This window comes from Oryx dammah, unplaced genomic scaffold, assembly GCF_014754425.2.
Source record: "Oryx dammah isolate SB20612 unplaced genomic scaffold, SCBI_Odam_1.1 HiC_scaffold_2, whole genome shotgun sequence".
Classification (NCBI taxonomy): Eukaryota; Metazoa; Chordata; class Mammalia; order Artiodactyla; family Bovidae; genus Oryx; species Oryx dammah.
In genome coordinates, this window is record NW_024070186.1 from 45,648,946 (window position 1) to 45,674,881 (window position 25,936).

The 25,936-nt window shown below is 39.0% G+C and overlaps 1 protein-coding gene and 1 pseudogene across 1 annotated transcript in view; one reads left to right on the forward strand and one right to left on the reverse strand.

Moving 5' to 3' along the window:
* The window catches only part of KCNAB1 (potassium voltage-gated channel subfamily A member regulatory beta subunit 1), a 452,075-nt gene that overhangs the window by 17,865 nt on the left and 408,274 nt on the right, over positions 1–25,936 (forward strand). The window lies entirely within an intron of this gene.
* On the reverse strand, positions 19,018–19,144 carry LOC120859830 (annotated as a pseudogene).

Consider the following 25,936-nt stretch of genomic DNA (forward strand, 5'->3'; position numbering starts at 1 on the left):
AAATTAGAAAGTTAATTTACAATTCTGATTCCCATCCACTGAACAGCATCACTGAATTTCCTTCTACCTATGAACACTGAGAAAAATATACAAAATCATAGCTGAAAACTTAAACTGGTCCAACTTATAACCAGAACATAGAAGGATTTTCCAATAATAATTATGTTTATAAAGCTGGATTGTTAAAGATAATACTCATGGGATTATCTATGTCTGCTTCATGAAACAGAGCTTCTCTGTTTCCTAAATGAGGGTAGGAAGACATGGTACCCATACCTGTTGTCTGCTTTTCTGATTTTGATGCTCCCTTTCTTTTAACATCTAGAGATTTCCATTTCTAAGCCTTAAGCTTGCATTTAAATTTATTTTGTTACATTAAAAAATTTTTTTTATTGAAGGATAATTACTTTGTAGAATTTTGTTGTTTTCTGTCAAATCTCAACTTGAATCAGTCATAGGTATACATATATCCCCTCCTTTTTGAACCTCCCTCCCATCTTCCTCCCCCATTTACCCCTCTAGGTTGATACAGAGCCCCTGTTCGAGTTTCCTGAGCTATGCAGCAAATTCCTGTTGGCTATCTATTTTACATATAGTAATGTAAGTTTCCATGTTACTCTTGCCATACATCACACCCTCTCCTCCCCTCTCCCCATGTCCGTAAGTCTCTTCTCTATGTCTGTTTCTCCATTGCTGCCCTGAAAATAAATTCTTCAGTACCATTTTTCTAGATTCTGTATAGCTGCATTAGAATACCATGTTTATCTTTCCTTTCTGACTCTCTTCACTGTGTATAATAGGTGCTGGGTTCATCCACCTCATCAGAACTGACTCAAATGCATTCCTTTTTATGGCTGAGTAATATTCCATTGTGTATATGTACCACACTTCTATATCCATTCATCTGTCAATGGACATCTAGGTTGCTTCCATGTTCTAGCTATTGTAAAATAGTGCTGCAATGAACAATAGGATACGTGTTTTTCTCAATTTTGGTTTCCTCACAGTATATGCCTAGGAGTTGGATTGCTGGGTCATATGGTGGTTTTATTCCTAGTTTTTGAAGGAATCTCCATACCATCTTCCACAGTGGCTGTATCAATTTACATTCTTACCAACAGGGCAAGAGCATTCCCTTTTCTCCCCACGCTCTCCAGCATTTATTGTTTGTAGACTTTTGATGATGGCCATTCTGACCAGTGTGAGGTGATATCTCATTCTGGTTTTGATTTGCATTTCTCTAATAATAAGCAATGTTGAGCATCTTCTCTTGTGTTTTTAGTTATCTGTATGTTTTCTTTGGAGAAATGTCTGTTTAGGTCTTTTCCCCACTTTTTGATTGGGTTGTTTGTTTTTCTGGCATTGAGTTGTATGAGCTGTTTGTATATTTTGGAAATTAATCCTTTGTCATTTTTTTCATTTGCTACTATTTTCTCCCATTCTGAGGGTTGTCTTTTCACCGTGCTTATAGTTTCCTTTGCTGTGCAAAAGCTTTTAAGTTTAATCAGGTCCCACTTGTTTACTTTTGTTCTCTAGGAGATGATCTTGCTTTGATTTATGTCTTCAAGTATTCTGCTTATGTTTTCCTCTAAGAGTTTTATAGTTTCTGGTCTTGCATTTAGGTCTTTAATCTTGAATTTATCCTTGTGTATGGTGTTAGGAAGTGTTCTAATTTCATTTCTTTACATGTAGCTGTCAAGTTTCCCCAGAACCATTTATTGAAGCAGCTGTCTTTGCCCCAATGTATATTTTTGCTTCCTTTGTGAAAAATAAGGCACCCATAGGTGCATGGGTTTGTTTCTGGGCTTTCTATTTTGTTCCATTGGTCTGTATTTCTGTTTTTGTGCCAGTACCATACTGTCTTGATGACTGTAGCTTTGTAGTATAATCTGAAGTCAGGAAGGTTGATTCCTCCAGCTCCATTCTTCTTTCTTAAGACTGCTTTGGCTATTCAGGGTCTTTTGTGTTTCCATATGAATTGTGAAATTTTTTGTTCTAGTACTGCAAAAAATGCCATTGGTAACTTGAAAGTGATCACACTGAGTCTGTAGACTGCATTTGGTAGTATTGTCATTTTCACAATATTGCTTCTTCCTACCCAGGAACATGGAATATCTCTCCATCTGTTTGTGTCATCTTTGATTTATGTTATCTGTGTCTTATAATTTTCTGTGTACAGTTCTTTTGTCTCCTTAGGTAAGTTTATTCCTAGATATTTAATTCTTTTTGTTGCAATGGTGAATGGGATTGATTTCTTAATTTCTCTTTCTGATTTTTCATTGTTAGTATATAGAAATGCAAGTGATTTCTGTGTATTGATTTTGTATCCTGCAACTTTGCTAAATTCTCTGAGTAGCTCCAGTAATTTTCTCATACTATCTTTAGGGTTTTCTATGTATGGTATCATGTCATCTGCAGAGTGAGAGGTTTTACTTCTTTTCTGATATGGATTCCTTTTCTTTTTCACTCTGATTGCTGTAGCTAGGACCTCCAAGACTATGTTGAATAATAGGGGTGAAAGTAGACACCCTTGTCTTGGTCCTGATCTTAGGGGAAATGCTTTCAGTTTTTCACCATTGAGAATAATGTTTGCTATAGGCTTATCATATATGCTTCCCTGGTAGCTCAGATGGTAAAGTGTCTGCCCACAATGCCAGAGACCTGGGTTCAATCCCTGGGTTGGGAAGATCCCCTGGAGAAGGAAATGGCAATCCACTCCAGTATTCTTGCCTGGAAAATCCCATGGACAGAGGACCCTGGTAGGCTACTGTCCATGGGGTCGCAAAGAGTCAGACACAACTGAACAACTTCACTTATCATATATGACCTTCAACATATTTAGGTAGGTTCCTTCTATGCCCATTTTCTGAAGAATTTTAACCATAAATAGGTGCTGAATTTTTTTCAAAGGCTTTTCCTGTATCTATTGAGATGATCATATGGTTTTTATCTTTCAATTTGTTAATATGGTGTATCACATTAGTTGATTTGTGTATATTGAAGAATCCTTGCATTCCTGGGATAAATCCAACTTGGTCATGGTGTATGAGCTTTTTGATGTGTTGCTGAATTCTGTTTGCTAAAATTTTGTTGAGGATTTTTGCATCTATGTTCATCAGTGATATTGCCCTGTAGTTTTCTATTCTTCTGTTGTCTTTGGTTTTGGTATCAGGGTGATGGTGGCCTTGTAGAATGAGTTTGGAAGTGTTCCTTCCTCTGCAATTTTTTGAAAGAGTTTTAGAAGGATAGGCATTAGCTCTTCTGTAAGTGTTTGATTGAATTCTCCTGTGAAGCCATCTGGTCCTGGGCTTTTGTTTTCTGGGAGATTTTTGACCACAGCTTCAGTTTCAGTGCTTGTGTTTGGGTTGTTTACAATTTCTATTTCTTGCTGGTTCAGTCTTGGAAGATTGAACTTTTTAAAGAATCTGTCCATTTCTTCCAGGTTATCCATTTTATTGCCATATAGTTGTTCATAATAGTCTCTGATAATCCTTTTTATTTCTGCATTGTCTGTTGTAACCACTCCTTTTTCATTTCTAATTTTGTTGATTTGATTCTTCTCTCTTTTTTCTTGATGAGTCTGGCTAAAGTTTTGTCAGTTTTGCTTATGTTCTCAAAGAACTAGCTTTTAGTTTTATTAATCTTTACTATTGTTTCTTTCATTTCTTTTTGATTTATTTCTGCTCAGATCTTTATGATTTCTTTCCTTCTACTAGTTTTGTTTTTTTTTGTTGTTGTTGTTGTTCTTTTTCCAGTTGCTTTAGGTGTGAAGTCAGATTGTCTATTCGATTTTTTTCTTGTTTCTTGAGGTAGGATTGTATTGCTCCCAACTTCCCTCTTAGAACTGCTTTTGCTGCATCCCATAGGTTTTGAATTGTCATGTTTTCATTGCCATTTTTTTTCTAGAATTTTTTTTATTTCCCTTTTGATTTCTTCAGTAACTTGTTGGTTATTTAGAAACGTGTTGTTTAATCTCCATGTGTTTGTATTTTTTATGGTTTTTTTTCCTTGTAATTGATATCTTGTCTCATAGTGTTGTGGTCAGAGAAGATGCTTGATATGATTTCAATTTTCTTAAATTCACTGAGGTTTGATTTGTGACCCAATATGTGGTCTATCCTGGAGAATGTTCCATGTGCACTTGAGAAGAAGGTGTATTCTTCTGCATTTGGATGGAATGTCTGGAAGATATCAATGAGATCCATCTCATCTAATGTATCATTTAGGACTTGTGTTTCCTTATTAATTTTCTGTTTTGATGATCTATCCATTGGTGTGAGTGGGGTGTTAAAGTCTCTTACTATTATTGTGTTACTGTCAATTTCTCCTTTTATGTTTGTTAGTGTTTGTCTTATGTATTGAGGTGCTCCTATGTTGGGTACATAGATATTTACAATTGTTATGTCTTCCTCTTCATTGATCCCTTGATCATTATGTAGTGTCCTTCCTTATCTCTTATAATCTTCTTTATTTTAAGGTCCATTTTGTTTGATATGTGGATTGCTACTCCAGCTTTCTTTTGCTTCCCATTGGCATGGAATATATCTTTCCATCCTCTCACTTTCAATCTATATGTGTTTTTAGGTCTAAAGTGGGTTTCTTGTAGACAGCATATATATGGGTCTTGTTTTTGTATCCATTCAGCTAGTCTGTGTCTTTTGGTTGGAGCATTTAATCCTTTTACATTTAAAGTAATTATTGATATATATGTTCCTGTTGCCATTTTTCTTAATTGTTTGGGGTGGATTTTGTACATCTTTTTTCTTCTCACACTTCTTGACTGTATAAGTCCCTTTAACATTTGTTGTAAAGCTGGTTTCGTGGTACTGAATTCTCTTAACTTTTGCTTTTCTGAAAAGTTTTTTATTTCTCCATCAATTTTGAGTGGGATCCTTGCCAGATATAATAATCTTGGTTGTAGATTTTTCCTTTTCAGTACTTTAAATATGTCCTGCCAGTCCCTTCTGTCCTGCAGTTTCTGCTGAAAGATCAGCTTTTAAGTGTATGGGGTTTCCCTTGTATGTTACTTGTTGCTTCTCCCTTGCTGCTTTTAATACTCTTTCTTTGTGTTTAGTTTTTTTTAGTTTGATTAGTATGTGTCTCATGTTTCTCCTTGGGTTTATCCTGTATGGGACTCTTTGTGCCTCTTGGACTTGATTGACTATTTCCTTTTCCATGTTGGGGAAATTTTCAACTATAATTTCTTCAAAAAATTTTCTCATACCCTTTCTTTTTCTCTTCTTCTGGGACCTCTATAATTCGAATGTTGGTACATTTGATATTGTCCCAGGGGTCTTTGAGACCATCCTCAGTTCTTTTCATTCTTTTTACTTTACTCTGCCCTTCAGAAGTTATTTCCACCATTTTACTTCCAGCTCACTGATTCATTCTCTGCTTCAGATATTCTGCTATTGATTCCTTCTAGAGTATTTTTAATTTCAGTAATTGTGTTGTTTATCTCTGTATGTTTATTCTTTAATTCTTCTAGGTCTTTTTATGATTCTTGCATTTTCTCCATTTTGTTTTCAAGGGTTTTGGTCATCTTTACTATCATTATTCTGAATTCTTTTTCAGGTAGTTTGCCTAATTCCTCTTCATTTATTTGGACTTCTGTGTTTCTAGGTTTTTCCTTCATTTGTGTAGTATTTCTCTGCCTTTTCTTTTCTTTTCTTTCTTTCTTTTTTTTTTTTACTTACTGTGTTTGAGGTCTCCTTTTCCCAGGCTTCAAGGTTGAATTCTTTCTTCCTTTTGATTTCTTCCCTCCTTTGGTTCAGTGGTTTGTGTAAGCCCTGTATAGGATGAGACTTGTGCTGAGTTTTTGTTTGTTTGTTTTTCCTCAGATGGGCAAGGCTGAGTGGGGTGATAATCCTGTCTGCTGATGATTGTATTTGTATTTTTGTTTTGTTTCTTGTTTAGATGAGGCATCCTGGATAGGGTGCTACTGGTGGCTGGGTGATGCTGGGTCTTGTATTCAAGTGGTTTCCTTTGTGTGAGTTCTATTTGATATTCTCTAGGGTTAATTCCCTGGTCATCTAGGGTCTTGGACTCAGTGCTCCCGCTCCAAAGGCTCAGGGTTTGAACTCTGGTCAGGAATGAAGATTCCACAAGTGATTCATTATGGCATTAAGTGAGATTAAAACAAATATCCAAATCAATAAACCAAAGATGAATCCCGCACAAATGGCAGTTACAAAATCAGGCAAATAATAATTAAAATAATGAATGTACATATATACATATACACCCATGAGCAAAGTCAAAACAGTCCAGGAAATATAAAGTACAGTAGAATTGACCCAGCAGACAAAGGAAACCAAAAACTACATCTACCAGAACAAAACTAACTAAACCACAAACTGGAAAACAAAACTAAAGCAAGGTGCCAAGTGGGGAATAAAGCAATGAAAAGAGGAAAGGAAAAAAAGAATAGATACGAGAAGTTAAGGAGAGGTAAATGAAGATTTATATACATCAAAGATTAACTGCAAGGGGAAAAGAATGGTAGGAAAGGCAAACAAAAGAATAAATGTAGAAAAAAAAAATAATAGGTTTAAAAAACTAAAGATTAAATTTATAAAAAAGAGAAAAGAAAAAATGGAAGAAGAAAGAAAAAAGAAAAAAAAAGGAAAACTCCACAGAACTGCAAAAGCCCAATGTAGAGGCAGAGGTTTATAACAACAATAAAGTGTGACTGAATATACACTTATACATATACACCCATAAGCAAAATCAAAACAATCCAACAAAAATAAAGTACAATAGGTTGACCCAGTGAACAAAGGAAACCAAAAATTATGTCTACCAGAACAAAACTAACTAAAGCACAAACTGGAAAGCAAAACTAAAACAAGGTGCCAATTGGGGAATAAAGCAGTGAAAATGAAACTAACAAAAATGTTGAGAGGGGAAGAAAGAAAAGAAAGAATAGATATACTAAGTAAATAAAGGTAGATAAAGCAGATTTATATACATTAAAGATTAACTGCAAGGGGAAAAGAACAGTAGGAAAAGCAAACAAAGGAATAAATGTAGAAAAAATAATAATAGAGCTAAAAATTTAAAAATTAAAATTAGAAAAAGATAAAAGGAAAAAAAAAAAAAAGGGAAACTCCCCACAACTGCAAAAGCCCAATGTAAAGGCAGAGGTTTATAACAACAATAAAAAATGTGACTGAGAAAAAAAGAAAAAAAAACTCAAAAGCTTAATTAGATTTCATAGTGCTAATAAAATTGACAACTACAACATCGGGTAGGGGTGGAGGAGATGGGAAAGAAAAAAGGAAAAAATCCAAAAGGATCTAGAGAACAAATCAAAACATAAGAATAATGAATGTTTTTCTTGAGTCACTACTGTCAGAGTCCTTTCTCTCGCTGGGAGTCACAGTCCACCACACCTCCTTAGGATGCCTTCCAACACTGTGCAGCTCTCTGGAACTGCAGTGGGGGCAGCTTAGATTCTAATCTGGTCCTACTCTGTGTTCTTGCCTCCAATGTCCACAGCTATCAGAACTAGTGCATTTTCTTTTGTGGGAGCTCTCAATGTACTCCATAGACACAGAGTCTGCCTAGTTGATCATGTGGATTTAATATGCAGCTTGTACAGCTGGTGGGAAGGTTTGGTTCTTCCTTAGCCACACTGCTCCTGGGTTTCAGTTGTGATTTTATTTCCACCTCTGCATGTGGGTCATCCACTGGGGTTTGCTCCTGAGACTGCCCTAGAGGACTTGGGTTTGCTCCTGTGAGGGGCAGGTGTGGAGGTGGTACAGCTGCTTGGGTCACAGGGCTTCTGGCAGCACCAGGTACTCAGGGGAGCTGGCAGCTAGGGCAGCAGGAAATATAGTGCTCTAGAAGGGTATGGCAACCAGTATTGGCCAATACACTCCAGCATTCTTGCCTGGAGAACCCCAGTCCCTGACAGAGAAGCCTGGCAGGCCACAGTCTACAGGGTCGCAAAGAGTCGGACATGACTGAAGTGACCCTGTGTGCATAGACACAAGACTTGTCTTGCCTGTGGCAGCTCTGCCCCAGTGAGAGTTGAGCGTGAAGGTGGTGCAGCTGCTTGGCTTGCGGGGACCCTAGTGGTGCCAAGTGTGCAGGGATACAGAATGCCTCCGCCACAGGAGTTATGGCCCTGTCAAAGTCTTTTCTTGAGCCTCTTGTAGCTGGTGATCAGAAAGCCTCTTTGGCCAGTCTTTCTCCATAGCTCTGCCCATTCAGGCACTTAGAGGGCTCCCTTGCCTAGGGTCCTTCTCTGTTGTTCGGCACATCAGGCACACAAATGGGGCCCTCTGACTGGGGTCCTGATGTGCCTGGCACACCAGACACTTAAAGGAGTGCCCTGGGTGGGGTCCTACTCTGTAGTTCAGTGCATCAGGCATTTGATGGGCCAGCCTCTCTATTGTTCAGCTGCCAATGCTGGCTTGTTGGGGGAGAGAGGCTATGGTGATGGCTCCATCCTCTACGTGTGACTCAGCAGTATCTCCTTGATACTGCTTTCCTCCACAGGCATTTCCCACCACAATCTCCTTCCTCACACCTCCTTGACCCATCTCTCAGCGGCTAACAGCAGCCCCTCTCCCTGGGACTGCTCCATAAACCCTAATCTCCAGCTCCCAGCTGCTGCACCTTCCAGGGGTCTGCATCCCTGTCTGGGGTATGTATGGCTGTAGCAAGGACTGTCTGATTCTCATTCCATTTAGGCTTCCACAGATCAGCTGTTTCACTCTCAGCCTTAAATGTTTCTCCTTTGACTCAGACAGTTGCCCCAGTGTGGGGATCGGACCCCTGCTTCAGTCCCCCACACACCGAGGGCAGGTCTAGCCCTACTAACACTCCTGTCTTTCCCCCTAGTTCCTTCATCCTACCAAGTTTTGCGTGGGTCTGTGTATTCTTTTCTGCTGGTCAGGTACTCCTGTCTGCTCTCAGCTGGTGTTCTGCATACACTTCTGTGTCTGAAGGTGTATTCCTGATGTATCTGGGGAGAGAGATCTACTCCACATCTACCTACTCCTCTGTCATCTTGTTCTCTCCTATTCTGTTACACTTTATTCAGCAAATATTTTTTCTTGGAGTGTGTGTGTGAGGGGATATTTCACATCAATTAACTGTTTCATATTGACCAGAAGTTCACTTATTAACAATATGCCAGCAAATTTGGAAAATTCAGTAGTGGCCACAGGATTGGAAAAGGTCAATTTTCAGTCCAATCCCAAAGAAAGGCAATGCCAAAGAAACTTCAAGTGAAGTCGCTCAGTCGTGTCCAACTCTTTGTGACCCCATGGACTGTAGCCTACCAGGCTCCTCTGTCCATGGGATTTTCCAGGCAATAGTACTGGAGTGGATTGCCATTTCCTTCTCCAGGGGATCTTCCCAACCCAGGGATTGAACCCAGCTCTCCCACATTGCAGACAGACGCTTTACTGTCTGAGCCACTGCACAATTGCACATGCTAGCAAAGTAATGCTCAAAATTCTCCAAGCCAGGCTTCAACAGCATGTGAATCGAAAACTTCCCAATGTTCAAACAGGATTTAGAAAAGTCAGAAGAACCAGATATCAGATCTCCAACATCCGTTGGATCATAGGAAAAGCAAGAGCATTCCAGAAAACCATTTACTTCTGCTTTATTGACTATGCCAAAGCCTTTGACTGTGTGGATCACAACAAACTGTGGAAAAAGATGGGAATACCAGACCATCTTACCTGCCTCTTGAGAAACCTGTATACTGGTCAAGAAGTAACAATTAAAACCAGACATGGAACAATGGACTGGTTCCAAACTGGGAAAGGAGTACGTCAAGGCTGTATATTGTCACCCTGCTTATTTAATTTGTATGCAGAGTACATCATGCAAAACACCTGGCTGGATGAAGCACAAGCCAGAATCAAGATTGCCAGGAGAAATATCGATAACCTCAGATATGCAGATGATACCACCCTTATGGCAGAAAGTGAAGAGGAACTAAAAAGCCTCTTGATGAAAGTGAAAGAGGAGAGTGAAAAACCTGGCTTAAAACTCAACATTCAAAAACAAAGATCATGACATTCTGTCCCATCACTTCATGGGAAATAGATGGGGAAACAATGGAAACAGTGAGAGACTTTATTTTTTAGAGCTCCAAAATCACTGTAGATGGTGACTGCAGCCATGAAATTAAAAGACACTTGCTTTTTAGAAGAAAAGCTATGACCAACCTAGACAGCATGTTAAAAAGCAGAGACATTACTTTGCCAACAAAGGTCTGTCTAGTCAAAGCTATGGTTTTTCCAGTAGTCATGAATGGATGTGAGAATTGGACTATAAAGAAAGCTGAGCACCAAAGAACTGATGCTTTTGAACTCTGGTGTTGGAGAAGACTCTTAAGAGTCCTTTGGACTGCAAGGAGATCAAACCAGTCCATCCTAAAGGAGATTAGTCCTAAGTGTTCATTGGAAGGACTGATGTTGAAGCTGAAACTTCAATACTCTGGCTACCTGATACAAAGAACTGACTTATTGGAAAACACCCTGATGCTGGGAAAGATTGAAGGCAGGAGGAGAAGGGGATGAAAGAGGATGAGATGGTTGGATGGCATCACCAACTCAACAGACATGAGTTTAAGCAAGCTCCGGAAGTTGGTGACAGAGAAGCCTGGCGTGCTGCAGTCCATGGAGTTGCAAAGAGTCAGATACAACTGAACAACTGAACTGACTGAATGATTCATTTTTTAAATTAAGACAAATAGATATTACTTTTACCAATCTGAATGGGCTCAATCAAGGAAAAAAATCATAGCAAAAATATTAGTAGGAAAAACAACCAACTATTAGGATTTGTAAATTTTAGGTGATAAGAATGTGTGTGATTTTCCCTCCTTCCTCTATTTTTCATTTTCAAATTTTTGCATTACTATCATAAAAGGAAGGAAAATTACAATTAAAATTAGGTTTTAAGAATTTAAGATATATGCTTTTGAAGTTCTTTTTTGAGCTACCTTGGATCTAAAACAAATATTGAGATTCAATAGTCTAATCTGTAGTGAGGTTTACAGATAAAGATTCTTGTTCTGAATTTAACCTGGAAAAAAGTTTAAGCCTTTTATGTAGTTAAGACATTGAACTACATTCTACCAAAATTCTTCCATTCTGTAGATAACCTTGAATAGCATAGACCATCTCTATCAGTTTTTCTGTTACTTGCAATATATGCATGTGTGTATACACACACACACACACACACATCTCAAGCTGGCTTAAGTAATAAAGAAAACTAACGGGCACACATAATTAAAAAGTCCAGAGATAGGGAAAACTTCAGGGCAGGGTAGATTTAAGGTACAAACACTGTGGACAGGATCTAGTTTCTCTTTCTTCGCATTCGTGATTTTCTTTTTCGCTATGGCTCCACGTCAGCTCCATATGATGGTCTGTGGCAGCCTCAAGTTCTTCTCTCCTCTTCAAGATGGATGACAAAGCTCTCCTTCACTTCTAGAAGAAGGAAAAAGTAGCTTTCTTTTCCTAGAAGTTCCATTTTTTCATTGACCTTGGTTTTAATTGGGTGACCTGTCCACTCTGGACCACTTCCCAGATCTGGGTGATGGAAGAAGCTACCTGACTTCTGTAGCTTCATGCTCAACCCCTTATGGAGGATGGAAAGGCAGACTACTCTTGATGTGAGAAAAGGGAAGTCCATTATAGTGAGGCAGTATCGACTGCGTGTGTTGACCATATTCTCTACTGATCATATTTAGAGGGAACCAATATTTAGAGGGAACCAATATTTAGAGGGAACCTAAGCTGGAATGGCAAAGAGATCATAGCAGTAAGGTTCCAGTTAGTCAAGTGTCTGGAAACTGGGGATGAGGCTACTCCACTCTTAACCACCTGTGAGCTGTCTCCATTCTTGAGCTTTGGATGTGTTTCTTAGTTCCCCTCTTGCTCTAAAATCATCTTTTTATCTTTAAAGGGATATTCTCCCCTATTAGTCTGCATTTCAAGTAGCTTGTGCTACTTAATCATATAACTAAAGCAAGCAGAAATCTCATTTAAATAAAGGTAAAAAAAGAAACATTGGCTTTAAATGCTATTTAATTTAGTATGGAAAGTAATGCATTTTTAATAAGGAACACATTAAAAACTCATAAAGTGGTTTATTTATAAGATGGTTAGCCACCCCACCCACCAATTGCCTCATAAATACGGTTAAGTTCCATCAACTGTTCAGCAAGTGCAATTCTACAAATGCTGTGTTTCATCTTGTAATCTTTTGATTACAGTAGTTTTCCTTCCACACACACTGTATGTAAAGAGTAAGTGCACAGATTTTAGAATCCGAGGGGATGTTGGAGATAATTTAGTATCTCACCCCAAATTCCTTCAGTAATCTTACAAATAAGTTTTCTGAGGCATGAAGAAGTTAAATAATCTGCTAATACTCACATAGATGGTTTGTTAGGTTCTAGTTAAGAATTTAACTAAAGGCTTTTTATCTACTAGTTTACTCTTTGCACAACACAGGTTTTCAAGTCAACAAAGATTGAGCACCATACTGGGCAGTATGCCAGTCACTGAGCACACAGTAAGGGGAAAACATTATTCCTGGCTTCAAGCAACTCTGAGAGCAGTCCAGTAGGGGAGACAGTCATGTCAACCAGACAATTAGAATCTGGCATGACAAATGCAATGTTGCTATTTAAAACACAGTTATAATGTATTAGAGTAGAGTGAAAAAATGATGAATGATCTCTTGGGAGTCAAGAATAATTTTGAAGAGTTGTTTCAAGCACAGGATTTTGTAGGATGAATAAGAGTATAATAGTTGATTCAAGATGAAGGTTGAGGGAACATGTGATATGGAGGGAATAGTATATTTGAAGACCCAGAAGTGATGGTTGTAAAGCAAGTTCTGGAGACAGCTGTGGATTGATTACTGACTCTTATAAAGTAAATGACTTACACTATTTTATCCCTTCTTCCCATTCACTTTTCTCATCAGTAAAATGGAAACAGTGATACCTATTCCATAGGGTTATGGAGAAAATGAAATAATGTTACAACTATAAAACATATAACATAGGAGGAACTCAGGAGCAGGCATCTATTCTTCTCTATCTTGCTTCTTCTCCTCTTCCTCCTTGCCCCAGCAAACCTTCTGGGTAAGGAGAGAGAGCTCAAAGAAGAGTGTAAGAGGCAGGAAAGAAATAGATCATTGGAGGAGCTGGCCATGAAAAATTATTGAGGCATTCCTAGGTAAGAAATAACAAGATCAAACTGATATCCTTAAAAGGTATTTTTGGAAGAACTGTGTACAGGAAACTGATAGAAATCTATTTTAATAATCTAGTGAGAGGGTTTGAAGACATAAGGAAGGGCATGGAAAGGAATGAAGAAGGCAGGGACTGAATGATTTGGGAGGTGTCGTGAGCAGGATCTATTCTGGTATAGTTTAATTCTCTGCATCCTGGTTTTCATTTCCACGTGTCTGGAAGGGAAAACACTCACAGATCTAATTAGGCCCCCAAGGAGGCATCGCACTCTGCCTCAGGAAGGAAGCAGACAGGGAGTGCTCCACAGCTGCAGCTACTGCTCATGGCTGTCTTGTCTCTAAAGTGCTTCCACAGAATCACTTAACTCATCTACATTCTCATTCACAGGATAAGAAGCACCACAGAGCACCACTGCACCAGCAGATCTTTTCTCCCTTGTCTGACTTTAAAGCAGCTCCTTAAACCATTGCATTCTTCAGGCAATTATCTCTTCACTACTATTTGTTAACTGAGAATAAACCTCAATACATTACTTTTAAGAAGCTCAAGACTTCCCTCTAAGGTTGGCCCATGTCTCTTCTTTAACAGGAATTGAGGGCTTGGTAAGCACAGTCTGGCACTGGGGAGCTCACATCAAATCTTTGGAATCAACTGTTACTACCTCTGTCACCTGCAATTGCAAGCTTCTACTTCCTGTAAAAAACCAAACCAAATCAACCTGTGGCCTTTTACTACCTGCTTGTCTTTCTTGTCTCATAGTACTGTTAACAACTCCCTTATTGATAATCAAACTGAAATATGGAGTCATTAGTCTCGTGTACACACACAGGATACCCCTCACCCCTGCCCCACCCTTCCCAGATTACTGATAGCAAGAAAAAGAATGTTATCTGACTGCCAGACTCCTAACACGGGTGTGCCAGTTAGAGGGCGGTTTTATCCCCTTCATTTCATGTTGTTTTTAGATCTAACTAGTATTTCACTTTTGTTCTTTTTGAATCTAGCCATCTATACATTTTGAAAAATGTTTTAATTCTTCTCACAAATGGATTTCTTTGCATAATCTCTGAAGGCTATTCCACAGAAAGAAAACATTGTAGCTTCACACTTTTCATAAAATGATTGATCTTTGAATTAAATAACTATGAAATATCTATATATGTGAGACCAGATAAAAATGAGTGAAGAATTATTGGCAAGGTATGTCTACTTTTATTTATAAAAGTCACTGTGCTTTGACTACTTGTATTATGAAGACACTACTAACAATTTACTTACAGTGACACATGAGTTTTTGATTTAGATTTGAAAGCATTCTAAGAACTCACTAATCTTAGGACAAACATTAGAACAGTGTGCTTGGGATACCTGATTTTCATCATTGGGCACATAAAAGAAGCCTTTGGAAAGCTCGCATCTAAAGTGCTTTCATCACTTGAAACCATCACATGATTTTTTAAAAATTGTTTGAAGCCGAACTGAAAGGATTGTGTATTTAGGATATATTTATACTGGATGCTTTAAAGCAAAAAAGAGCATATAGTAGCAATAATGCTATATCTGTTTATTTTTGTGTAATATATAAATCTGGCATTTCTTCCAATTTTAGGTCTATCAATTATGAAACAATCAGTTAATAATTTTGACCACCTGCTACATGCAAACTATTATGCTAGACACTAATAAGGCTAACTAGGTCTCAAAACATCCCATCAGCTGCTTTCAGTCATCTCTCTCCTGACCATCTTGTGAGGACTGTTGCCTTATTTTCATTGTATGTTCAGCTGCTGCTGCTGCTGCTGCTAAGTCGCTTCAGTTGTGTCTGACTCTGTGCAACCCCATAGATGGAAGCCCACCAGGCTCCCCTGTCCCTGGGATTCTCCAGGCAAGAACACTGGAGTGGGTTGCCATTTCCTTCTCCAGTGCATGAAAGTAAAAAGTGAAAGTGAAGTCGCTCAGTCGTATCCGACTCTTAGTGACCCCATGGACTGCAGCCTACCAGGCTCCTCCACCCATGGGATTTTCCAGGCAAGAGTACTGGAGTGGGGTGCCAGTGCCTTCTCCAATGTTCAGCTGAGTCTGCAGCAATTCAGAGTCAAATTGGAGAGAATCATAGCTGTTATCAAGACATGGAGTCTTTTACTTAATAGGGTGGCTGCTAACATCCCTCATAGATATGTGGTATCTGTGAAATTCCTTCAGATCATTCAGATTGGTGACTCAACGTGAAGCTGTTTGCTAGGCAGCATCATGGCATCCTTTGGTAAAAAAAAAAAAAAAAAAAACATGGCTTGACCTTGAAACAGCCAGGGAGTCTGCCTACTCTGTTAGCTCCCAATGAGTAAAACAACTCTTCATCTCTTTTATGTGATTAGCTGCTTCAGACTTAAACCAAAGGAAACTAAAATCCCTATTGACACTGTTTTAAGAAATAAGATCAGAAAAGTAAGGAAAAGCATTCTACAAAGTCAGTTGTGGGATTCACAAAACTTAGGCACTCTGAAGTTAGTAACTCATTGCAGAAAAATTAGGTAGTTTAGAAAACTGCTTTTAGTACTTGAGTTTAAATGTGGGTTATTCAATAGTGTTTAAGAACAGAATTCACATGCTATCCAACATGGTAGCCACCAGTCACCTGTGGCTTTCCTGGTGGCTCAGATGGTAAAGAATCTGCCCGCAATGTGGGAGACCTGGGTTTGATCCCTGGGTCAGGAAGAAAGGAATGGCTATCCAGTGCAGCATTCTTGCCTGGAGAATCCCATAGACAGAGGAGCCTGGTGGTCTACAGTCCCTGGGGTTGCAAAGAGTTGGACACGACTGAGTGACTAACACTTTCATTTTCAGTCACCTGTGGCTGTATAAGTTAGAGTTAATTTAACATTAAATTAAAATTCAGTTCCCCAAGTAGCATTAGCCAAATTTAAGTGCTTATACCCGTATGAGGATAATGGCTACCGTGTTGGACAGTGAAGACACAGAACATTTCCATCATACAATGGAATAGCCCTGCATTAAAATAGCAACTCAAGACAAGACTCTCAGACTTAAACTTCTTAAGGTTTGCTTTTATGGATTTCTTTCAGATTGTCATTACAATTTTTTTGCATAGCCCCCTATTTTGAGCCAAGCCAAGTCATGGGGACTCTGGTTAGCCATTATGTCAACCTTGTGGTGAAAGTATAAGAATAATGAACATTAAGTACCAAATTACTACATGGCACTGAGGTTGATTCAGTAATTTGAAAATAAAACTCTGTTATAGAGAAGATGTCAGAATCTGCCTCACCAAAAGCATTTTGCTTTATGCTACTCCCTGTGTCCAGTTAATTTTCAAGCCAATGAGAAGTATTATTTGAACTTGGTGATTAAATCACCACAGTGAACAGATTTCTGGCACCAGCTGAACCCTAAAATTAGGGAAAGAGAAATATGATTTTTTTCTTTATTCTTGTCGGTTCAAATCCAGCCATAACTTTTTACTGGGTGTAGACATTTAGATGAGAAAGCACTTTTAACTCAACTTCATCTTGTTATTTCATTACCCTTTTGCAGCAATGACAAACTTTGTACTGAATTATAAATCAAGGCCAAACGTTGCATAGATGCCACAGTACAAAGATTCATTTAGTGTGCATACAACTTTATGATCTACAAGGTGATTCATCACTTGTTACCCTGTCTTCCCCCTGAGGGGTTGCTTGATGCATACTAATGTACAAAAGTCGATGCTGAGCATCTAGCCTGCAACATCTTGCATCTTATCGCTCTCAGATTGAACTGATTCTTAACCCACTGGCTGCGGGGAGGATTGCTTTTCAGAATCTATTACCTAAATATGATGAATTAATCTGGAAAAGTAATGAAATATGAAATATGGCTTGCCCTACCTCCCCTTCGTCTGTTGACAGTTTACCCAACACTACAGTTTAGATGTGACCAGATAAGAAAGACAGGAAACGTAAGATGAGTGCCTCAGAAGAAGAGAGAGTATTACAACTTTCAAAGTTCATTCACATACAGTGTCCCATTTGAGCCTCACGTCATTCTGTACATGAGCAGGGAAGGTTTCGCTGCCTCAAATGAGGCCACTCTCTTGAAAAGAATTGATCATTTTCCACCTGTGTTCCTCTCCACTTGCTTCTGTGTGTAATTATTGGCACACATGGCCATCTCTCTCACTAAATTTGAAAGTATATATGGGATGGGACCATGTTCATAACTATCTTGCTTTCCTGGCATCTAGCATGATACCTAGTATGTGAGTTATTCATTTGCCCAGAAGAAAGGTGAATGTAACACAAAAGATCTATAAAGGAGTTAGAATGTTTTTAAGGGAGAAAAACATTAGTGCTGGGTTCTGTTGCTTAGGTTGTTTGCTCTACCCAAGTCCAGGAAGATGCTGTTTAGCATGATCTGGTTCACACAGTAGATATTTAGCAAGGGAGCTGGATCTAGGACTCAGGCCTCCTTTCCTAGGACCTTTCCCACTAAAACTTCCTATTTTTTATGCCACTTATTCTTTAAGACAATTCCATTTCTTTCTGTAGCTAGTCCAATAAAAAGGAGAGTGAATTATACCTGTATATGAAATAGAAATAGATTGCAAATGCTTAAGTGGGAAGAACTGAAAAGTTGTACTGCTGTTTATACTTTTGGATGGCATCACTGACTCGGTAGACATGAATTTGAGCAAGCTCTGGGAGTTGGTGATGGACAGGGAAGTCTGGTGTGCTGCAGTCCATGGGGTCACAAAGAGTCAGACATGGCTGATCGACTGAACTGACCTGATATGGTTTTAGACATCTTTTGATGTGAAAGAAGATCCTGAGGAGAGCAGACAGGTGACTGCAGTATTATACTGTAAGCTGGGCTGTGATCACAGACAGACTGATGGTTTAGCTGGTCACTGGTAGACACACACATGTGACACTGTGTGTGGTCAGTGCACCAAAGGTCTCAGCTTGGAGAGTCAAGAGAAAGGGGAGCTGGAGCTTAGGTGAACAGAATAGAGGGGACTGAGGAGGGAGCAATCCCCACAGTCAGGAGGACTTTGTGTTTCTCGTGAGTTCATGCTCCTAACTAACAAAATATAGCATGAAGTTGACTCTATTAAAAACATCAGAACTTCTCCAGAGATCTTCTATGTTGCATCCAGCTTTCCTCTTCTGAGCAACTGTTTTGGAATATGTTTAATATGTTTCATGTTTTCACTTATGTTTATCTTTGTTGTTTTTCAGTCACTAAGTCATGTCCGACTCTCTGCAACCCCATGAACTACAGCATGCCAGGCTTCCCTGTCCTTCACTATCTCCTGGAGTATGCTCAAATGTTTGTCTTTAACATTACTTGTTTTTTGGACAGGAAAGTATGACTTAATTTGGGTGTGAGTAAGAAGGGAATAGCACAAAGTTTCTTATGAGTTTGAGGCCCACCGTTTGTCCAGGAACCACTATTAGGAATGTATTTGATTCCTCAGCCATCTGGGATGAGCCCTTTTTCTGCCACCATGTCCTCAAATTCTTTTGCATTATAATTAGTAAATCCTCACTTGTTGGAGATGTGGATCCTCTGGCAGCCAGGAAACTTGAACTTGGTCTTGAGCAGGGTCTCAATCACATGCTCCTGGTTCTTCAGCTTGGTGTGGATAGACATGATGACTTGGCTAAAGTAGAACTTGGCCACTGTGCCTAGGGCTTTCCAAAGGTATCCCACATACATGTTTGAAGCCTAGATTTGGGACAGCACAAGATCAGACATGCACATTCACTGGAGAAGCTTGTCTCTCAGGTCACTCAGGGAAGCTATACCGGCAACATACACCACTGAGGAGGCTGCTGGTTGAGGCCATTGCACCCTGGGCTCCCATGGGGAAAAGAGCAGGGTTGGCTTAGTTGGCTACAGAGTAACACTACTTTTGTTTTTATGGTTTGCTTCCCTTTGTACTTCTGATCTATATTTGTTTTAATTTTCAAACAGAGATGATCAGTTCCCACTTTTGAATACCCTTTCCAAAATGCAGTACTTGAATGCAGTCTCAAAAAAAACAAAAACAAAATGATCTCTCTTCATTTCTAAATCAAACCATTCAATATCACGGTAATCCAAGCCTATCCCCCAGCCAGTAACGCTGAAGAAGCTGAAGTTGAACGGTTCTATGAAGACCTACAAGACCTTTTAGAACTAACACCCAAAAAAGATGTCCTTTTCATTATAGGGGACTGGAATGCAAAAGTAGGAAGTCAAGAAACACCTGGAATAACAGGCAAATTTGGCCTTGGAATACAGAATGAAGCAGGGCAAAAGCTAATAGAGTTTTGCCAAGAGAATGCACTGGTCATAGCAAACACCCTCTTCCAACAACACAAGAGAAGACTCTACACATGGACATCACCAGATGGTCAACACTGAAATCAGATTGATTATATTCTTTGCAGCCAAAGATGGAAAAGCTCTATATAGTCAACAAAAACAAGACCAGGACCTGACTATGGCTCAGATCATGAACTCCTTATTGCAAAATTCAGACCTAAATTGAAGAAAGTAGGGAAACCACTAGGCCATTCAGGTATGACCTCAATCAAATCCCTTATGATTATACAGTGGAAGTGAGAAATAGATTTAAGGGACTAGATCTGATAGATAGAGTGCCTGATGAACTATGGACTGAGGTTCGTGACATTGTACAGGAGACAGGGATCAAGACCATCCCCATGGAAAAGAAATGCAAAAAAGCAAAATGGCTGTCTGAGGAGGGCTTACAAACAGCTGTGAAAAGAAGAGAAGCAAAAAGCAAAGGAGAAAAGGAAAGATGTAAGCATCTGAATGCAGAGTTCCAAAGAATAGCAAGGAAACATAAGAAAGCCTTCTTCAGAGATCAATGAAAAGAAATAAAGGAAAACAATAGAATGGGAAAGACTAGCGATCTCTTCAAGAAAATTAGAGATACCAAGAGAACAATTCATGGAAAGATGGGCTCGATAAAGGACAGAAATGGTATGGATATAACAGAAGCAGAAGATATTAAGAAGAGGTGGCAAGAATACACAGAAGAACTGTACAAAAAAGATCTTCACGACCCAGATAATCATGATGATGTGATCACTAATCTCGAGCCAGACATCCTGGAATGTGAAGTCAAGTGGGCCTTAGAAAGCCTCCCTATGACCAAAGCTAGTGGAGGTGATAGAATTCCAGTTGAGCTATTTCAAATCCTGAAAGATGATGCTGTCAAAGTGCTGCACTCAATATGCCAGCAAATTTGGAAAACTCAGCAGTGGCCACAGGACTGGAAAAGGTCTGTTTTCATTCCAATCCCAAAGAAAGACAAAGCCAAAGAATGCTCAAACTACTGCACAATTGCACTCATCTCACATGCTAGTAAAGTAATGCTCAAAATTCTCCAAGCCAGGCTTCAGCAATACATGAACCATGAACCAGCAGATGCTCAAGCTGGTTTTAAGGAAGGCAGAGGAACCAGAGATCAAATTGCCAACATCCACTGGATCATTGAAAAAGCAAGTGAGTTCCAGAAAAACATCTATTTCTGCTTTATTGACTATGCCAAAGCCTTTGACTGTGTGGATCACAATAAACTGTGGAAAATTCTGAAAGAGATGGGAATACCAGACCACCTGACCTGCCTCTTGAGAAACCTGTATGCGTGGCAGGAAGCAACAGTTAGAACTGGATATGGAACAACAGACTGGTTCCAAATAGGAAAAGGAGTACATCAAGGCTGTATATTATCACCCTGCTCATTTAACTTCTATGCAGAGTACATCATGAGAAACGCTGGGCTGGAAGAAGCACAAGCTGGAATCAAGATTTCTGGGAGAAATATCAATAACCTCAGATATGCAGATGACACCACCCTTATGGTAGAAAGTGAAGAGGAACTAAAAAGCCTCTTGATGAAAGTGAAAGCAAAGAGTGAAAAAGTTGGCTTGAAGCTCAACATTCAGAAAACTAAGATCACGGCATCTGGTCCCATCACTTCATGGGAAATAGATGGGAAACAGTGGAAATAGTGTTAGACTTTATTTTGGGGGGCTCAAAAATCACTGCAGATGGTGATTGCAGCCATGAAATTAAAAGATGCTTACTCCTTGGAAGGAAAGTTATGACCAACCTAGATAGCATATTCAAAAGCAGACATATTACTTTGCCAAGAAAGGTCTGTCTAGTCAAGGCTATGGTTTTTCCAGTGGTCACGTATGGATGAGAGAGTTGGACTTTGAAGAAAGCTGACTGCTGAAGAATTGATGCTTTTGAACTGTGGTGTTGGAGAAGACTCTTGAGAGTCCCTTGGACTGCAAGGAGATCCAACCAGTCCATCCTACAGGAGATCAGCCCTGGCTGTTCATTGCTAGGACTGATGCTAAAGCTGAAACTCCAATACTTTGGCCACCTCATGTGAAGAGTTGACTCATTGGAAAATACTCTGATGCTGGGAGGGATTGGGGGCAGGAGGAGAAGGGGACGACAGAGGATGAGATGGCTGGATGGCATCACCGACTTGATGGACATGAGTATGATTAAACTCTGGGAGTTGGTGATGGACAGGGAGGCCTGGCATGCTGTGAATCATGGGGTCACAAAGAGTCAGACACAACAGAGCGACTAAACTGATCTGAACTGAACTCAAATCTTTTGAATTGAAATTTCAAATCTTGTTAAATTGGTAAACTGTTTACTGTATTCTCTCAAGGCCTTTCCTCCTCTCTAGATCACAGAGTGATTCCTGCAAGGCAGTGAGGGATTTCTAGGTCATGGTCATGTGCAAAAGAAAGTGTATTGGGATGTTGGGAACTGAATTGTGGGGATGGCCTGGCTTCTGGCTGGAGTCTACCTCCTTCATTTCTTCCCATTTGCAGATGCTCAATGATACATATATAAGAGAAAGGGAAATGGCTTACTTGAAATAGAGCTAATGTGCCAAGATCAATCACAGGAGTCATGAGAACATGTAATATGGCAAATAACATGCTGGGCTTAATACATTTTCATGTAGTACACAAATCATTCTCAGTGTTATGATGTAGGAGAAATAGAAATGAGGTGGCACAACAGTTCCTGCCATGTGGTCCTGTGGTCTGTGGAGGCCACATCAGGTTCCAGTACAGACAAAGGCCCTGGAGGTTTTAGCTTTCCTTAGGCAAGGGAAGCAGATGATACATTTGAAAACAAATAGGAATGTGATATAAGGACCTCAAAAGAAATCGTGTGGTAGAACTAGAGGGGCAGTAACAGAGTAAGTTTGCAAAGTAGTAGGTAACCCCAAAATAAATAACGTTGATATGTTATTTTTATCATTGCACTGGAAAAAATTTAAAGTTTGTGTATATAAATAGGCAATAATATAGGATATTTTAAAACAACCCTAGTTAATGAAATTCAATGCGATCCCAGTACTACTTGCTGGGGCTGCTGCTGCTGCCGCTGCTAAGTCACTTCAGTTGTGTCCAACTCTGTGCGACCCGAGACAGCAGCCCACCAGGCTCCCCCGTCCCTGGGATTCTCCAGGCAAGAACACTGGAGTGGGTTGCCATTTCCTTCTCCAGTGCATGAAAGTGAAGTCGCTCAGTCATGTCCGACTCCTAGCAACACCATGGACTGCAGCCTACAAGGCTCCTCCATCCATGGGATTTTCCAGGCAAGAGTACTGGAGTGGGTTACCATTGCCTTCTCCCAGTACTACTTATGTGGTTTTAAATCTGTTAAAAAGCTTTCAAATCTTCATCTATTAGCTGTTTACAAATAGTTTGTTTGCTTCTTGCTAACTGCACTATTGTACAGACAACTGAATAGTTGAAATTAGCAGACAGAGTGTGTACAGTGAATAAACTGGTCAATAAGTTTTATGACAAAGCTTTATTCCAAATAAGCTTCTTTCTCCCAAATAAAGTCCTACAAGATTGGGATTTTTGACTAACATCTTATAAAGATTTTTAGGAGTTTTATGAACCAGTTTATATTTGTAGTGATTTAGTTGGCAGAACATTTGGGAGTTGTCAGGACACAGGCCCTGCTTGGTTGTGCTGGACTGTGCCTTCAGGGAAGCATGACCAGTACTGCTTTAGGTAGCCCAGGACCCTACTCTGACCCCAGGAGAGCAAAGAGTCCTTGGAATCCAAGGGATACAACCATCCAGCTGCCCCCCTTTTCTGGACCATCTTTCCTGCATACCCAGAATTCCAGAATTCCCTGCCTGGAGGGCATGCACAGATTCTTCTGTGGATATATTTCCTGTAGAGTGTGGAAGTACAAGCTGGGAAATCAGCCTGGGCTGGGATGTCTGCAGCTGGTGGCATATGAGGCTTTTTACAGAGACCAAAGGAGTAGGGCGTGGAAAAGTAGAGAGCTTTCAATAAAAATTAGGCCCAAACTTGTCCCTGACTTATATCCACTAAAAGGTAGTGGCAATGTCACTGTTGTTACAATCTTCTGCAAATTTCTGAAATGCCCTCTAGGAAGTAACAGTACTACTGTTCTAAGTAAGAAGGCTGATTTCTTTTCTAATAGATAAACTTTCTCTGAAGATGACATCAAACAAATCCCAGAGATGTTTTGTGCTATGATATCAATAGAATAAAAGTGTCTAATTTTCAAAGGTGCTTACTTTGAAGAAAAACTCATTGAAATGTGTAAGTTCTGATACCTTTGATAAAAAAACAACAGGCTTTTAAAAACCAAATAGTTTTTTAACCAAAAGAAAAAAATGTCAGTGCAGATTGGGATTATTTATGCAATTTTTATCATGTCAAGTAATGTGCTATGATGTATTCAGTCTAGAGTCAAGAAAACTGTATTTTAGTTTCAGCATTTCTATTGAAATAGCTGAATTATTTCAGCCTTGATCTCCTAGGGTTTCAGTTTTGATGTCTATTAAACAAGAGAGGTTGAACAAGATGCCCTCTAAGCTTTTTTCCATATTTACAAGTCCAAGATTTCTGTACAAGCCATGTTCTCTCAGATATGTGACCCAAAAATCATCAAATTGAAGAGTGTCAATTGTAAGTTGTTAATTTGTGTATCATTAAGAAAGAGACAAATTACTACAAGCCAATATCACAGATGAACATAGATGCAAAAATCCTTAACAAAATTCTAGCAAACAGAATCCAACAACATATTAAAAAGATCATTCATCATGACCAAGTGGGCTTTATCCCAGGGATGCAAGGATGCTTCAATATTTGCAAATCAATCAATGTGATACACCACATTAACAAATTGAAAGATAAAAACCATATGATTATCTCAATAGATGCAGAGAAAGCCTTTGACAAAATTCAACATCCATTTATGATAAAAACCCTCCAGAAAGCAGGCATTTAAGGAACATATCTCAACATAATAAAAGCTATATATAATAAACCCACAGCAAACATTGTCCTCAATGGTAAAAAATTGAAAGAATTTCCCCTAAAGGCAGGGATAAGACAAGGATGCCCACTCTCACCACTACTATTCAACATAGTTTTGGACGTTTTAGCCACAGCAATTAGAGAAGAAAAAGAAATAAAAGGAATACAGATTGGAAAAGAAGAAGTAAAATTCTCACTGTTTGCAGATGACATGATCCTCTACATAGAAAACCCTAAAGACTTCAGAAAATTACTAGAGCTAATCAATGAATATAGTAAAGTTGCAGGATATAAAATTAACACACAGAAATCCCTTACACTCCTATACACTAGCAATGAGAAAATGGAAAGAGAAATTAAGGAAACAATTCCATTCACTGTTGCAATGAAAAGAATAAAATACATAGGAATAAATCTACCTAAATAAACAAAAGACCTATATATAGAAAACTATAAAATACTGATGAAGGAAATCAAAGATGACCCAAATAGATGGAGAAATATACCATGTTCATGGATCAGAAGAATCAATATAGTGAAAATGAATATACTACCCAAAGCAATCTATAGATTCAATGCAATCCCTATCAAGCTACCAATGGTATTTTTCACAGAACTAGAACAAATAATTTCACAATTTGTATGGAAATACAAAAATCCTCAAATAGCCAAAGCAATCTTGAGAAAGAAGAATGGAACTGGAGGAATCAACCTGCCTGACTTCAGACTCTACTACAAAGCCACAGTCATCAAGACAGTATGGTACTGGCACAAAGACAGAAACATAGATCAATGGAACAAAATAGAAAGCCCAGAGATAAATCCACAAACCTATGGACACCTTATCTTTGACAAAGGATGCAAGAATATACAATGGAGAAAAGACAATCTCTTTAACAAGTGGTGCTGGGAAAACTGGTCAACCACTTGTAAAAGAATGAAACTAGAACACTTTCTAACACCATACACAAAAATAAACTCAAAATGGATTAAAGATCTAAATGTAAGACCAGAAACTATAAAACCCATAGAGGAAGACATAGGCAAAACACTCTCTGATGTAAACCACAGCAGGATCCTCTATGACCCACCTCCCAGAGTAATGGAAATAAAAGCAAAAACAAACAAATGGTACCTAATGAAAAGTAAAAGCTTTTGCACAACGAAGGAACCTATAAGCAAAGTGAAAAAAGACAGCCTTCAGAATGGGAGAAAATAATAGCAAATGAAACAACTGACAAAGAATTAACCTCAAAAAGATTTGTATCTTTGTATCTCATGCAGCTCAATTCCAGAAAAATAAACGACCCAATCAAAAAATGGGCCA